This window comes from Pinus tabuliformis, chromosome 2_2 (genome assembly GCF_031772625.1).
Source record: "Pinus tabuliformis cultivar Carrire ecotype Pingquan chromosome 2_2, CPIR1, whole genome shotgun sequence".
Lineage (NCBI taxonomy): Eukaryota > Viridiplantae > Streptophyta > Pinopsida > Pinales > Pinaceae > Pinus > Pinus tabuliformis.
This window is the reverse complement of record NC_142300.1, coordinates 803570334-803584721: the sequence shown is the minus strand read 5'-3', so window position 1 is coordinate 803584721 and position 14388 is coordinate 803570334. Positions and strand designations below refer to the sequence as shown.

The 14388-nt window shown below is 50.2% G+C and overlaps 1 pseudogene; it reads left to right on the top strand.

Annotated features, from left to right (window-relative positions):
* Nucleotides 1-11433: 11433 nt before the first annotated feature.
* LOC149195357 (18S ribosomal RNA) lies at nucleotides 11434-11963 on the top strand (annotated as a pseudogene; the record flags this gene model as incomplete).
* Nucleotides 11964-14388: the final 2425 nt, after the last annotated feature.

Genomic DNA, 14388 nt, shown 5'->3' with positions numbered 1-14388 from the left:
TCGAGCGGGTCGTTTTCCATGTAAACACTCATTCGAGCGGGTTGTTTGCCATGTAAACACTCGTTTGGGCGGGTCGTTTGCCATGTAAACTCGTTCGGGTGGGTCTATTGAGGGAACTTGTGTGAACACATTCGGGTGGGTCGGGCGAGGTGGTCCATGCAAAAATGTTTGGGTGGGTCGAGCGAGGGCATCCGTGCAAACCCATTCAGGCGTGTTAGGTGAGGGCGTCCATGCAAACTCGTTCGGGCGGGTCGGGTGAGGGCATCCGTGCAAACCCGTTCAGGTGGGTCGTTCAGGCGAGGGCGTCCGTGCAAACTTGTTCGGGCGGGTCAGGCGAGGGCGTCTGTGTCAACTTATTCGGGCGAGTCGTTTGAGGGCGTCCGTGTGAACTCATTTGGGCGGGTCAGGCGAGGGCGTCTATGTCAACTTATTCGGGCGAGTCGTTTGAGGGTGTCCGTGTGAACTCATTTGGGCGGGTCGTTTGAGGGCGTCCATGTGAACTCGTTCGGGCGAGGACGCGCCCGGGCGAACGAGCCTGTATCAAAAATGCTAAGCTCTGACCCGAGGTTGGCTTTGTGCACATTTTTGTGGCTCGTTTTCCCGACTCTCCCTTGTCACTTCATTTCGGTCGTGCGGCAGCCATGTAAATTCTTTCGGGTGGGTCGTTTGAGGGCATCCGTTTGAACTCGTTCGGGTAGGTCGTTCAGGCGAGGGCGCGCCCCGGTGAACGATCCCGTATAAAAAATGCTAAGTTGTGACCCGAGGTTGGCTTTGTGCACGTTCGTGCATCTCGTTTTCCCGACTCTCCCTTGTCGCTTCGTTTCGGTCGTTTGGGCAGGTCGTTTGAGGGCGTCCGTGTGAACTCGTTCGGGCGGGTCGTTCAGGTGAGGGCGCACCCGGGCGAATGAGCCCATATCAAAAATTCTAAGTTTTCACCCAAGGTTGGCTTTGTGCACGTTCGTGTAGCTTGTTTTCCCGACTCTCCTTTGTCGCTCTGTTTCGGTCGTTCGGGCGGGTCATCTGAGGGCGTCAATGTGAACTCGTTCGGGCGGGTTGTTCGGGCAAGGCCGCACCCAGGTGAACGAGCCCGTATCAAAAAATGCTAAGTTATGACCCGAGGTTGGCTTTGTGCACGTTTGTGCAGCTCGTTTGCCCAGCTCTCAGGTCGGGTCGGGTTCGTGTCATGTCGTGTCGTGTGACGGCGCCCAAAGCACACATGGCTGTATAAAAAATGCTAAGTTGTGACCAGGGGTGGGCTTTGTGCATGATCGTGCTGGTCGTTTGCCTGAATCTCCCCTGTGACTTCATTTTGGTTGTGTGTCGGAGCTCATGTAAACTCGTTCGAGCGGGTCATTTGCCATGTAAACACTCGTTTTGGCGGGTCGTTTTCCATGTAAACTCATTCGGGCGGGTCGTTTGAGGGTGGATCGGGCGAGGTCATCCATGCAAAAATGTTCGGGCGGGTCGGGCGAGGGCGTTCGTGCAAACCCGTTTGGGTGGGTCAGGCCAGGGCGTCCGTGCAAACTCGTTCGAGCGGGTCGGGCGAGGGCGTCCGTGCAAACCCGTTCAGGCGGGTCGTTCGGGCGAGGGCATCTGTGCAAACTCGTTCGGGTGGGTTGGGCGAGGGCGTCCGTGTCAATTCGTTCGGGCAGGTCGTTTGAGGGCATCCATGTGAACTTGTTCGGGTGGGTCATTTGAGGGCATCCGTGTGAACTCACTCAGGCAGGTCGTTCGGGTGAGGGCGCGCTCGGGCGAACGAGCCCGTATAAAAAATGCTAAGTTGTGACCTGAGGTTGGCTTCGTGCATGTTCATGCACCTCGTTTGCCCATCTCTCCCTTGTCACTTCGTTTCGGTCGTGCGGGCGGCCACGTAAATTCGTTCGGGCGGCTCGTTTGAGGGCATCCGTGTGAACTCGTTCAGGCAGGTTGTTCAGGCGAGGGTGCGCCCGGGCGAATGAGCCCGTATCAAAAATGCTAAGTTGTGACCCGAGGTTGGCTTTGTGCACATTCGTGCAGCTCCTTTGCTCGGCTCTCCCTTGTCGCTTCATTTCGGTCGTGCGGGCGGCCACGCAAATTCGTTCGAGCGGGTCATTTGAGGGCATCCGAATGAACTCGTTCGAGTGAGGGTGCGCCCAGGCGAACGAGCCCATATCAAAAATGCTAAGTTGTGACCCGAGGTTCACTTTGTGCATGTTGTGCAACTCGTTTGCCCGACTCTCCCTTGTCGCTTCGTTTCAGTTGTTCGGGTAGGTCGTTTGAGGTTGTTCGTGTGAAATCGTTTGAGCAGGTCGTTCGGGAGAGGGCACGCCTTGGCGAACGAGCCCGTATCAAAAAATGCTAAGTTGTGACATGAGGTTGGCTTTGTGCACGTTCGTGCAGCTCGTTTTCCTAGCTCTCCCTTGTCGCTTCGTTTCAGTCGTTCGGGCGGGTCGTTTGAGCGCGTCTGTGTGAACTCGTTCGGGCGGGACATTTGAGGGCGTCTGTGTGAAATCGTTCGGGCGGGTTGTTCAGGCATGGGCACGCCCGGACGAACGAGCCCGTATCAAAAAATTCTAAGTTGTGACCCGAGGCTGCCTTTGTGCACGTTCGTGCAGCTTGTTTTCCCGACTCTCCCTTGTCACATCATTTCGGTCGTTTGAGCGCCGATGAAAAATCATTCGGGTGGGTCATTTGAGGGCATCCAAGTGAACTTGTTCGGGCGGGTCGTTCAGGTGAGGGCGCGCCCGGGCGAACGAGCCCATATCAAAAAATGTTAAGTTGTGACCCGAGGTTGGCTTTGTGCACGTTCGTGCAGCTCGTTTGCCCGACTCTCCATTGTCGCTTCGTTTTGGTCGTTCACGCACCCATGCAAAATCATTCGGGCGGGTAGTTTGAGGGCGTCCGTGTGAACTCGTTCGAGTGGGTCATTTGGGCGAGGGCATGCCCGGTCGATCGAGCCCATATCAAAAAATGCTAAGTTGTGACCCGAGGTTGGCTTTGTGCACATTCGTGCAGCTCGTTTTCCTCGCTCTCCCTTGTCGCTTCATTCCGATCATTCGAGCGGGTCGTTTGAGGGTGTCCGTGTGAACTCATTCGGGCGGGTCGTTCAGGCGAGGGCACGCACAGGTGAATGATCCCACATCAAAAAATGCTAAGTTGTGACCCAAGGTTGGCTTTGTGCACGTTCGTGCAGCTCGTTTTCCCGGCTCTCCCTTGTCGCTCCGTTTCGGTCGTTCGGGCGGGTCGTTTGAGGGCGTCCTTGTGAACTTGTTTGTGTGGGTTTTTCAGGAAAGGGAGTGCTCGGGTGAATGATCCCGTATCAAAAAATGGTAAGTTGTGACTCGAGGTTGGATTTGTGCATGTTCATGCAGCTTGTTTTACCGGCTCTCCCTTGTCGCTTCGTTTTGGTCATTCGGGCGCCCATGCAAAATCATTTAGGAGGTTCGTTTGAGGGCATCTGTGTGAACTCGTTTGGGCAGGTCATTCGAGCGAGGGCGCACCCAGGCGAATGAGCCCGTGTCAAAAAATGCTAAGTTATGACCCGAGGTTGGCTTTGTGCACGTTCGTGCAGCTCATTTGCCCGACGCTCCCTTGTCGCTTCGTTTCGGTCATTCGGGCGCCCATGAAAAATCATTCGGGTGGGTTGTTTGAGGGCATCCGTGTGAATTCATTCGGGCGGGTCATTCGGGTGAGGGCGCACCCAAGCAAACGAGCCCGTATCAAAAAATGCTAAGTTGTGACCCGAGGTTGGCTTGTGCACGTTCGTGCAGCTCGTTTCCTCGGCTCTCCCTTGTCACTTCTTTTCGGTCGTGTGGGCCCCCATACAAATTCGTTCGGGCGGGTCGTTTGAGGGCGTATGTGTGAACTCATTTGGGCAAGGGTGCTCTCAGGCGAATGAGCCCGTATCAAAAAATGCTAAGTTGTGACCCGAGGTTGGCTTTGTGCACGTTCGTGCAGCTCGTTTGCCTACATCTCCCTTGTTTCTTTGTTTTCGTCATTCGGGCGCTGATGCAAAATTGTTTGGGCGGGTCATTTGAGGGTTTCCGTGTGAACTCATTTGGGCGAGGGCGCGCTCGGGTGAATAAGCTCGTTTAAAAAAATGCTAAATTGTGACCCGATGTTGGCTTTATGCACGTTCGTGCAACTTGTTTTCCTGGCTCTCCCTTGTCGCTTCGTTTCGGTCGTTTGGGCGGGTCGTTTGAGGGCATCCATGTGAACTCATTTAGGCGGGTCGTTCGAGCGAGGGCGTGCCCAGACGAATGAGCCCGTATCAAAAAATGCTAAGTTGTGACCCACGGTTGGCTTTGTCCACGTTCGCGCAGCTCGTTTGCCCAGCTCTCGCTTGTCGCTTCGTTTCAATCGTTCGAGCGCCGATGCAAAATCGTTCGGGCGGGTCATTTGAGGGCATCCGTGTGAACTCGTTTGGGAACGTTGTTTGGGTGACGACGCGCCCGGGTGAATGAGCCTGTATCAAAAATGCTAAGTTGTGACCCAAGGTTGGCTTTGTGCACGTTCGTGCAGCTCGTTTGCCTGGCTCTCCCTTGTCGCTTCGTTTCGGTCGTTCGGGCAGGTCGTTTGAGGGCATCTGTGTGAACTTGTTTGGGTGAGGGCGCACCCAGGCAAACGAGCCCATATCAAAATTGCTAAGTTGTGACCCGAGGTTGGCTTTGTGCACGTTCGTGCAGCTCGTTTGCCCGACTCTCCCTTGTCACTTTGTTTCCGTCGTTCCCACGTGTCTTTTGAGGGTGTCCATGTGAACTCATTCAGGCGAGGGCATGCTCGGGTGAATGATCCCATCAAAAGTTGTTGAGTTGTGTCCCGAGGTTGGCTTTGTGCACATTCGTGCAGCTCGTTTTCCTGGCTCTCCCTTGTCGCTTCGTTTCGGTCGTTCAGGCGCCCATGCAAAATCATTCGGGTGAGTCGTTTGAGGGCTTCTATGTGAAGTTGTTCGGGCAGGTTGTTCGGGCAAGGGCGCGCCCAGGCAAATGAGCCTGTATCAAAAATGCTAAGTTGTGACTCGAGGTTGGCTTTGTGCACGTTCGTGCAGCTCGTTTGCCCGACTCTCCCTTGTCGCTTTGTTTCGGTCGTTCGGGCAGGTCGTTTTAGGGCGTCCGTGTGAACTCGTTCAGGCGAGGGTGCGCATGGGCGAACGAGCCCGTATCAAAAATGCTGAGTTGTGACCCGAGGTTGGCTTTGTGCACGTTTGTGTAGCTCATTTTCCCAAATCTCCCTTGTCACTTCGTTTCCGTCGTGCGGGAGCCCATGCAAATTTGTTCGGGCAAGTCATTTGAGGGCATCCGTGTCAACTCGTTCGGGCAGGTCGTTCAGGCGAGGGCGCACACGGGCCAATGAGCCCGTATAAAAAATGCTAATTTGTGACCCGAGGTTGGCTTTGTGCACGTTCGTGCTGCTTGTTTGCCTGGCTCTCCCTTGTCGCTTCGTTTCAGTCGTGCGGGCGCCCATGCAAATTCCAGATGATCCGAGGGACAAATTTTCTTTCCCTGTGAAAGATGGGTTGGTAATCGAGTTGTGTTTTTGGGTTTGCCTAAAGGATGGCCTTTGGTCGTTTGTAGGGCGGTTGATTTTCATCTTCTCTCCATCCCCACTCAGTAGCGCATGAGCGTTAATGTTGGCCAAGCTCATCTTGGGAGGCATATGTGAACAATTCCCCTTCTGTTTTCCAAGTTCTTGGACCTCTATGGGCTGTTGTGGTGTGGCTCCTTGGCTCGTCCTGGTCCCCCACGTGCCCCTCCAGATGATACCAGCGACAGGTTTTCTTTCCGTGTGAAAGGTGGGTTGGTAATCGAGTTGTGTTTTCGGGTTTGCCTGAACGGTGGCCATGGGTCGTTTGTAGGGCAGTTGATTTTCATCTTCTCTCCATTCCCACTCAATAGTGCATGAGTAGTAATGTTGACCATGCTTGTCCTGGGAGGCATATGTGAACAATTCCCCTTCCACTCTCCAAGTTCTTGGAGCTATATGGGTTGTTGTGGTGTGGCTCCCTAGCTTGTCCTAGTCCCCGCGTGCCCCTCCAGATGATACCAGCGACGGTGTTTCTTACAATTTGTAAGGTGAGTTGGTAATCAAGTTGTGTTTTTGGGTTTTCCTGAATGATGGCCTTGGGTCATTTGTACGGCGGTCGATTTTCATCTTCTCTCCAGACCCACTCGGTAGCGCATGAGCGGTAATGTTGGCCATGCTCGTCCTGGGAGGCATATGTGAACAATTCCCCTTCCGCTCTCCAAGTTCCTGGAGATGTATGGGCTATTCTGGTGTGGCTCCTCGGATCGTCTTAGTCCCCGCATGCCCCTCTAGATGATACCAGCGACAGGTTTTCTTTCCGTGTGAAAGGTGGGTTGGTAATCAAGTTGTGTTTTTGGGTTTGCCAGAACGATGGCCTTGGGTTGTTCGTAGGGCGTCCGATTTTCATCTTCTCTCCATCTCCACTGGGTAGCACATGAGCGGTAATGTTGGCCAAACTCGTCTTGGGAGGCATATGTGAACAATTCCCCTTCCGCTCTCCAAGTTCTTGGAGTTGTATGGGTTGTTGTGGTGTGGCTCCCTGGCTCATCTTGGTCCCCTCGTACCCCTCTAGATGATACCAGCGATGGGTTTTCTTTCCGTGTGAAAGGTGGGTTGGTAATGAAGTTGTGTTTTCGCGTTTGCTTGAACAATTTCCTTGGGTCGTCTGTAGGGCGGCCTATTTTCATCTTCTCTCCATCCCCACTCGGTAGCGCATGAGCGGTAATGTTGGCCATGCTCGTCTTAGGAGGCATATGTGAACAATTCCCCTTCCACTCTCCATGTTCTTGGAGCTATATGGGCTATAGTGGTGTGGCTCCTTAGCTCGTCCTGGTCCCCTCATGCCCCTCTAGATGATACCAGTGACAGGTTTTCTTTCCATGTGAAAGGTGGGTTGGTAATCAAGTTGTGTTTTCATGTTTGCTTGAACGATGGCCTTGGGTCATTTGTAGGGCGGCTAATTTTCACCTTCTCTCCATCCCCACTCAGTAGCGCATGAGTGGTAATGCTGGCCAGGCTTGTCCTGAGAGGCATATGTGAACAATTCCCCTTCCGCTCTCCAAGTTCTTGGAGCTGTATGGGTTGTTGTGGTGTGGCTCCCTGGCTCATCCTGGTCCCCCTCGTGCCCCTCCACATGATACCAGCGACAGGCTTTCTTTCCGTGAGAAAGGTGGGTTGGTAATCAAGTTTTGTTTTCACGTTTTCCTGAACAATGGCCTTGGGTCATTTGTAGGGTGGCTGATTTTCATCTTCTCTCCATCCCCACTCGGTAGCGCATGAGTGGTAATGTTGCCCATGCTCGTCCTGGGAGGCATATGTGGACAATTGCTCTCTAAGTTCTTGGAGCCGTAGGGGCTGTTGTGGTTTGGCTCCTCGGCGCGTCTTGGTCCCCTTGTGCCCCTCCAGATGATACCAGTGACAAGGTTTCTTTCTGTGTGAAAGGCGGGTTGGTAATCGAGTTGTGTTTTTGGGTTTGCCTGAACGATGGCCTTGGGTCATTTGTAGGGTGTCCGATTTTCATCATCTCTCCATCCCCACTCGGTAGCACATGAGTGGTAATGTTGGCCATGCTCTTCTCGGGAGGCATATGTGAACAATTCCCCTTCTGCCCTCCAAGTTCTTGGAGCTACACGTGTTGTTGTGGTGTGGTTCCTTGGCTCGTCCTGGTCCCCCCCGTGCCCCTCTGGAAGATATAGGTGACAGGTTTTCTTTCCGTGTGGAAGGTGGGTTGGTAATCGAGTTGCTTTGTTGGGTTTGCCAGAACGATGGCCTTGGGTCATTTGTAGGGCGTCCGATTTTCGTCTTCTCTCCATCCCCACTTGATGGCACATGAGCGATAATGTGGGCCATGCTCATTCCCATCCCTCTTTCCCATCCCAATGATAAGAGTATTGAAAGTTTTCTTGGTGCTCCTTTGAGCCTTCGTTGTTGCGGTCCCAGATGGAAGCCCCAAAACTCCATCGTGCCTATGTCGCTATCATGCCCCTCGGTTGTTGCGAATAGAGAATTTTGTTTGGGTTGGGTAGCCATTTGTGCCTCCATTGAAATTGGATCCTCGTTATATTGTTCACCTCCTCCCTATTTGGTGTGGAGGGTTTTGCTTTTCGTGTGAAAGGTGGGTTGGTAATTGAGTTGGTTTCTCGGGTTTGCCTGAAGAATGGCCTTGGGTCATTTGTAGGGTGTCCGATTTTCATCTTCTCTCCATACCCACTCGGTAGCGCATGAGCGGTAATGTTGTCCATGCTTGTCCTCGGAGGCATATGTGAACAATTCCCCTTCTTCTCCAAGTTTTGGGAGTTGTATGGGTTGTTGTGGTCTGGCTCCTTGTCATGGCTAGCTTCTTCATTGTTCAACTGTTTATGGTTCTGGTGTCTTGTGCTTGTACTCTTTCCTTGTTGGCATTGTCGGTTGAGATGCATACATTTAAGAGGGATGTGGAAGGGTTTTGGTTGTAAACCACCTACCCTCCCTCTTGCTTGCTTTTTCCGTCGGGCGATGTGAGGCGCTGTTATCCTTATTGTAAAGTCAAGGGTTGGCATTCCTTTCAAAGTGCACATCGTTCGTGGTTGCGTTGGCTTTGAGGTTTTGATAGATGTGTTGGCCCATATGTTTGATCAAGGGGTCGGCTTTTCCCTTGCATCTTGTGTGCGTGGCAGGCTTTTGCAGTTGGAAATGTTAAGTCACAACATTTATGGGCATTTGTTGTTTCGATTGTGTATGCGCTCCTGGTCCAATGGGGAGGAGGCTTGCTATGTCGATGTGGGGGCTATCTGGAAGAAGGATTTCGAGGTGGAATGCTTCAACCTCCCTCCTTTGCGTGGAGGTGGCCGTAGGGGAAAATTATTCATCGTCTGGCCAGTAAAGCTGTGGGAAATCTCCTAGGTTTCCTGTACGTAGGGTGCGTGGGGTGCGGAGCTGCCTGATCCCTCTTCCTGTTCGGATATGTGTTCTTGTATTGTGTAGCGACCCTCTTGATTTTCATTTATTTCCTTCCTTTGCCTTCGCATCGTGGTTGCCACAGGTGGTCAAGTGATCAAGGTCCACTGTTGCTGCTGTCATGGGTGGACTCCTAGGTGGCCTCGGTGCGTGTCGTGGAGGATCGGGGGGCATTTCTAAGAGAGGTTGTGGGCTCAGTTGGTCTTGTTTTATTTTCTTCCATTTCCTCTCTGCATTGAGACTGCCACAGGCAATCATGCGATCGAGGTCCATCGTTGCTGCTGTCCGGGTGGACTCCTAAGTGGCCTATCTGCGGGGAGGGTTGGGGGGCACTTGTTGTTTCAATTGTGTATGCGCTTGTGGTCCAATGGGGAGGAGGCTTGCTACTATAGTCATCGATGGTGGGGGCTATCTGGAAGAAGGATTTCAAGGTGGAATGTTTCGACCTCCCTCCTTTGCGTGGAGGTGGCCGTAGGGGAAAATTATTCATCGTCCGGTCGGTAAAGCTGTGGGAAATCTCCTAAGTTGCCTGTACATAGGATGCGTGGGGTGCGGAGCTGCCCGATCCATCCTCCTGTTTGGATATGTGTTCTTGTATTGTGTAGTGACCCTCTTGATTTGCATTTATTTCCTTCCTTTGCCTTCGCATCGTGATTTCCATAAGCAGTCAAGTGATTGAGGTCCACCGTTGCTGTTGTCACGGGTTGACTCCTAGGTGGCTTCGGTGTGTGGTGTGGAGGGTTGGGGGGCATCTCTAAGAGAGGTTGTGGGCTCAGTTGGTCTTGTTTTATTTCCTTCCATTTCCTCTCTACATTGAGGCTGCCGCAGGAGATCATGTGATCGAGGTCCATCATTGCTGTTGTCCGGGTCGACTCCTAGGTGGCCTCTCTACGGGGAGGGTTGGGGGGCGCTTGTTGTTTCAATTGTGTATGCGCTCATCGTCCAATGGGTAGGAGGCCTGCTACTATAGTCATCGATAGTGGGGGCTATCTGGAAGAAGGATTTCGAGGAGGAACACTTCGACCTCCCTCCTTTGTGTGGAGGTGGCCGTAGGGGAAAATTATTCGTCGTCCAGTCGGTAACGCTGTGGGAGATATCCTAGGTTGCCTGTATGTAGGGTGCGTGGGGTGCGGAGCTGCCCGATCCCTTCTCCTGTTCGGATATGTGTTATTGTATTATGTAGCAACCCTCTTGATTTACATTTATTTCCTTCCTTTGCCTTCGCATCGTGGTTGCCAAAGCGGACAAGTGATCGAGGTCCACCATTGCTGCTGTCACGCATGGACTCCTAGGTGGCCTTGGTGTGTGGCGTGGAGGGTCGGGGGGAATTTCTAAGAGAGGTTGTGGGCTCGGTTGGTCTTGTTTTATTTCCTTCTATTTCCTATCTGCATTGAGGCTGCAGCAGGCGATTATGAGATCGAGGTCCATCGTTGCTGCTATCTGGGTGGACTCCTAGGTGGCCCCTATGCGGGGAGGGGAGGGGTGGGTTGGGGGGCATTTCTAAGGGAGGTTGAGGGCTCGATTTGTCTTGTATGATTTCCTTCCCTTGCCTTTATGTCGAGGCTTCCGCAGGTGATCATCTGATCGAGGTCCACTGTTGCTGCTGTCCGGGTGGATTCCTAGGTGGCATCAGTGTGGGGCGGGGAGGTTTGTATGGCCTCTATATGATAGGATTTGTGCGGTCGATCAACCTCTTTTTATTTCCTTCCTTTTCCTTCATATCAAGGCTGCCGCAGGTGACGGGTGACGGAGAATTAGGGTTCGATTCCAGAGAGGGAGCCTCAGAAATAGTTACCACATCTAAGGAAGGCAGCAGGCGCACAAATTACCCAATCCTGACATGGGGAGGTAGTGACAATAAATAACAATACTGGGCTCATCGAGTCTAGTAATTGGAACGAGTACAATCTAAATCCCTTAACGAGGATCCATTGGAGGGCAAGTCTGGTGCCAGCAGCTGCGGTAATTCCAGCTCCAATAGCATATATTTAAGTTGTTGCAGTTAAAAAGCTCGTAGTTGGATCTTGGGTCGTAAAGGTCAGTCTGCCTACTCGGTGTGCACCTGCCCTTCCGTCCCTTTTGTCGGCAGCATGCTCCTGTCCTTAATTGGATAGGTTGCTGTTCTGGTGCTATTACTTTGAAAAAATTAGAGTGCTAAAAGCAAGCTTATGCTCTAAATACATTAGCATGGAATAACGTGATAGGAGTCTGGTCCTATTGTGTTGGCCTTCGGGACCGGAGTAATGATTAATAGGGACTATCGGGGGCATTCGTATTTCATTGTCAGAGGTGAAATTCTTTGATTTATGAAAGACGAACCACTGCGAAATCATTTTCCAAGGATGTTTTCATTAATCAAGAACGAAAGTTGGGGACTCGAAGACGATCAGATACCTTCCTAGTCTCAACCATAAACGATGCCGACCAGGGATCGACGGATGTTGCTCTAAGGACTCCGCCAGCACCTTCTGAGAAATCAGAGTGATTGGGTTCCGGGGGGAGTATGGTTGCAAGGCTGAAACTTAAAGGAATTGACAAAAGGGCACCACCAGGAGTGGAGCCTGTGACTTAATTTGACTCAACACGAGGAAACTTACTAGGTCCAGACATAGTAAGGATTAATAGATTGAGAGCTCTTTCTTGATTCTATGGGTGTTCGTGCATGGCCGTTCTTAGTTGGTGGATCGATTTTTCTGGTTAATTCCAATAACAAATCAGACCTCAACTTGCTAACTAGCTACGTGGAGGTTCCCCTTCACGACCACCTTTTTAGACGGACTATGGCCATTTAGGCCATGGAAGTTTGAGGCAGTAACAGGTCTATGATGCCCTTAGATGTTCTGGGTCGCACGCACGCTACACTGATGCAGTCAACGAGTTTTTATTCTTGGTTCGAGAGGATCGGGAAATCTTCTCAAATTACATCGTGATGGGGATAGACCATTGTAATTATTGGTCTTCAACGAGGAATTCCTAGTAAGCGTGTGTCATCAACTCGTGTTGACTACGTCCCTGCCCTTTGTACACACCACCCATCACTCCTACTGATTGAATGATCCTGTGAAGTGTTCGGATTGCGTCGACGATGTGTCACACGGAATCAGTCAAGGGTGCGGACACAACTGACCTTCCTAGAAGTCTAAGACATTCTAATGACAAACAAAACAAACTGGAGCTATCCTTCTCTAAATATACATTATGATATGAGAAATCAAGTGTTTCATTCTTACCTTTGTCCAAACGCTGTTGTAGAAGTCCAAGCTTTGTTGATCCGGATGAGCTCCTCCTTTTCTCCAAAACCTGTAATCACCAACAGTCAAACAATTAAATAGCACCTGATTATAACATAAAACAAAGCATATTCAACATATAGACCAAGGAGTACATGAAATAACCCATAAACAACAAGTTATTGAGAAGATTGGACCAATTTGCATTAAAGGTAATCAAAAGGAACCATTACAACCTGAGCCTTGGTGTTGTGCAAGCTCCTTCCAGGGTCCACAAGAGTCTTCCTCTACTTTGACAAAGCTCACCCACTTCCAAATAGAACAAGCAAAGATGGCAATCTCTCCTCACAAGCTTCTAAATGGGAGTCCTAATTCCTGTAGCATTTACCCTTAGAAATGTATAGCTTTCAACCTCCTTCCTTCTGGCCCAATGCCTGTATTTATAGTGCTCAAGAGGAAGTTAATCAGGTCCACCATCAATGGGATAGTCCCCTCTTTGGATGGGATCACTCCCTTATTGATGGGATAAGTTCCTCTTTGGTAGGAGTGCATGAACCATCTGGAGGCGCTCAATACACGTCAAACAACCTTCTAGAATGCTCTAGAAATGACCACAAGTAAGTTTTTGAAGATAAAACTTGCGCATTTTAACCTTTTCAGAGGGACGCACCTGCCCCTTTAGATACAGAGCGTCCTTGGACGCAGACCCTATGAACAATAGGTGTGTACCCGCAGGCAAGGTTTGAGAGAACCTGTGTACCCAGAGATAAACATATTTATAAAGACTTTCTCTCTTTCTTGGAGTTTGACATGAATAGCAGAGGCATAAGACTTGCTTAAGAGGGAAGTATGACTGTTGATAGAGCCATACCAACTGTAAATAGCCATGGTGACATTTTTTAGTGTAACAGATTGCCCCCTAAAGTGCGAAGCCTGGAATAGATTAGGGTTTTGTATTATCTAGGAAGGGTGAAGCGCTTTATCATTTCGAGGATTATCTCGTGGAGAACCTGGTCAGAACCTGCAATTTTCAACACAAAATACATGTATAAGATTATATCATCACTGAGGTAGGCATTCCCATACTTAGATTGAAATTTTAACTAACAGACTAACTACTCTGATACAGAAATGATTTTGCAGTACATCATAATCATAGACTTTTGTAGACACAGTATGGGCGCAGCCATCTGTTTATGGTTAGTCTACTTAGATAATGAATACAAAACTCCTCGCAGCCTGGATGGTAAAGATTCGATCCAGGGTCTTCATTCCTACTTCTCAAATTGGTACGATTCTAGCCATGCGAATAAATGAGTCGATGTCGAACATGGTAGAAACCACTTGATTACCAGTCGATGATGTGAACTGTTAACAAGTGTGAGAGAGACCACCAGTAATGTCAATGGTTCTCAAAGTACCCAGTACAATCCATGAGATGTGAATGAATGAGTTGATGTCGAACATTTCACGGAATCCTTCGATCGAAAGTCAATGATGTAAACTGACGTCAAAGGTGAGAAACCTGCCATTGATGCATGCAGACTTCAAGGCACTGACGATTTCTAAGTCATCTCTCTAGATAATGTGCTGATGTCGATAGAAAGTGACCCGTTGCAGGCAAGCCCACAACACGAAATCATTGTTCAAGTTGAAGAAATGTTGCTGTAAGGACTGACTCAGGGATGGTCAAATGGATGACAAGTATTTTGCAGATGAAAGTTTTGTTTGCAGACCTCTTGGACACATAACGACACGACCGATGGTTTGGTGCTAAATAACTCAAAGTTAATCCCCGGAACCCGGTTGAAGACTTTCAAAAGTGGTTTGATCAACTGTGAGGTAAAGGATTTCCCAACCCAGGTGAATGAAAAGTGTCGTGTCCAAGAGTGGTAATAAAGTTTCTTCTGAGACAAAAGGTAACAAATAAGCTCATTCCTCTCTTTTTTCCCCCACCATTTCTGGCAAGTACCTCTTTATTTTTAACAAGCTTGAGGAGGATAACATATGCTTGATTATAAGCTCATCTTTCGGATGAGTCCAACACAGTTTTGATTCGAACCCTAGGAAGGAGTGGTTCGTTCCTGTTTGTAATTGAACAGGTCCTTTACTGTGAAATGTTTAACGAGCCCAGTATAGGAGAAACTCGGCGTTTTTCAATTTTAGAGAGTCTGAAAAACTTAAGAAAACTCCAAGATGAACTTTTTCGTAAATTTGTGTC